The 2,409-nt window shown below is 42.9% G+C and overlaps 1 non-coding gene across 1 annotated transcript; it reads left to right on the top strand.

Annotated features, from left to right (window-relative positions):
- The first annotated feature begins 1,301 nt into the window (after positions 1-1,301).
- On the top strand, positions 1,302-1,464 carry LOC115069211. The gene has a single exon (XR_003848493.1). It is a non-coding gene; the product is annotated as a U1 spliceosomal RNA (small nuclear RNA).
- The last annotated feature ends 945 nt before the right edge of the window (positions 1,465-2,409 follow it).

The following is a 2,409-nucleotide window of genomic DNA, read 5'->3' as shown; positions in this document are numbered from 1 at the left end:
GGAGAGAAGAAAACAAGAAAAGGTTTAAAATTGGTCATAATGACCTACATGCATAATCTCAGTATTTGGGAGGCAGGAGCAGGTGGATCTCTGTGTTTGAGGCCAGACTGGTCTACACAGGGAGTTCAAGGTCAGCCAGGGCTACATAGTAAGACCCTGTCTGAAAAAAAATTAAGTAAAATTGTTTTAGTATATGATTATCTAAGGAACTTTTCTTCAGTGAATGAGGTCATTAGGAGTTTTCTGAAGTGTACTGTGCAGTTTTACAGACTGATAAAACTGTAAACAGTTTGTAATCTTGTCTGTGTGAGATTCCCAGAAAAGTATAGGTCTCCAGATAAGAAAGGAGTAAGGTTAAACTCAGAAGGCATAGCAGGGCACGGTGAGCATGCCTGCAATTCCTGAGAAAGCAAAGGCAAGAGGGTCCTTGCAAGTTTAAAGCCTGCCAGGCCTTGTCAGAAAAGACAAAAACAAAACAAAGCTCAGAGTCATGTATGGTTTAAATTTAAGCACGGTTCTTTGCTATTTTTTTGTTTTGTTTTTTTGTTTTTAACAAAAACTTTATTGAGAATTTCATACATGCATATAAGGTGTTTTGATCAAATCCATGCCCACTCCCTCCTCTCCAACATTCCCCCCTCTGAAGAGGTAACCCTAAAATCTTTTAAGGATTAGATACAAGCTCCCAAATACTTTTGACATTTGGGGCCTTTGGAACAGAGTGTCTTTGCTATTAAAAAAATCTGTATTTTTGTGTATGCGTGATATCTGCGTGTGGGTGAGCATGCTATGGCACACATGTGGAGGTTAGAGGATAGCTTTATGGGGTTGGTTCTCTCCTTCCAGCTTTATATGGGTTCCAGAGATCAAATTCAGGTCATCAGGTTTGCACTGCAAGCCTTCTTACCAGTCCAAGCATCTTACCAGTCCAATTCTTTGTTATTTTAATGTATGTTCTCTTGTGTGTGTGTGTGTGTGTGTGTGTGTGTGTGTGTGTGTGTGTTTGGAGAGGGAGTGTCTTGTGTAGCCAAGGCTGGTCTGGATCTTGGTATATAGCTGAGGATAGCTATGAACTCCTGATCCTCTTGTGACTGCCTCCCAAGTGCTGGGATTACAGGTATGTGCTACCATAGGCCTGATTATTTTTTGTTTGTTTGTTTGTTTGGTTGGTTTTTTTTTGGTCTTTTTGAGACAGGGTCTCCCTGTAGACCCAGCTGGCCTGGAATTTGCTATGTAGACCAGGCAGGCCTCGAACTCACAGGGATTTGCCTGCCTCTGCCTCCCAAGTGCTGGAGCATCTCATACTTACCTGGCAGGGGAGATACCATGGTCACAAAGGTGTTTTTTCCAGGGTGAGGCTAATCCATTGCATTCTGGGTGTCCTGACCTCTGTTATTTCCCCAAACACAGGGCAGGAAATGTATAATTTGTGGTAGTGGGGGACTGCGTTCATACTTTCCCCTGGGGGGGGAAGATTTTCATTCTGATGCTAGCTTAGAATGCATTATGTATCCCAAGCTGGCTTCAGACTCATGGCAATCCTCCTGCCTCAGTTTCCTGAATGCTAGCATTACAGGTATGCACTACCATGTTCAACTCATTTTAACATTCTTTTTTTTTAATTTATATTTTTATTTTACATGTCTGCATGTATGTAAGTGCACCATGTGTGTGCAATGCCCATAGAGGACAGAAGATGGTGTCAGATCCCCTTGAATTGGAGTTATGGATGGTTGTTAGCCTCCATGTACCAAACCTGGGTCCTCTGGAAGAATGCTGGGATTAAAAGTGTAATCAACCAAACCTGGCATTTTAACATTCTATGGGCTGGGAAGATGACTTGGATTAAGAGTTCTTGTTGCTCTTCCAGAGGACCCAAGTTCAGATCCCAGCATCCACATCTGGCAGCTCACAACTGATTGTAACACCAGCTCCACATGCTCATCATGGAACATGGAATGTGCATATCTGCACAGGCACACAGAATAAAAATGAATTTTTGAAAAAATGAAGATCAAGGACAGCCTTAGCTACATAAAAAGATGGAGACTAACCTGGGCTACATGAAACCTAGGCTCAAAGAAATTAATTAATAAAAAAATAAGTAAATATTGAGAGACAGAAACAGAGACTGTCCTTTTTAAAAATCCTTTTTAAAATGCAGATCCCAGCACTCCGGAAGCAGAGGCTGGAGGATCTCTGTGAGTTCAAGGCTAGCCTAGTCTATGTAATGAGTTGCAGGCCAGCCAGGGCTGCATAGTGAGAAAGCCAGGCGTGGTGGTGCACACCTGGCACTTGAAAGGTACAGGCAAGAGGATCTCCGTGAGTTCGAGGCCAGCTTGGGCGAGAGAGTGAGTTCCAGGACAGCTGGGGCTACAAGGAGACCCTGTCTCAAAAAAGACACACACA

Source organism: Nannospalax galili, unplaced genomic scaffold (assembly GCF_000622305.1).
Source record: "Nannospalax galili isolate Female #2095 unplaced genomic scaffold, S.galili_v1.0 scaffold451, whole genome shotgun sequence".
NCBI lineage: Eukaryota > Metazoa > Chordata > Mammalia > Rodentia > Spalacidae > Nannospalax > Nannospalax galili.
This window is presented reverse-complemented; position numbering and strand designations above follow the sequence as displayed.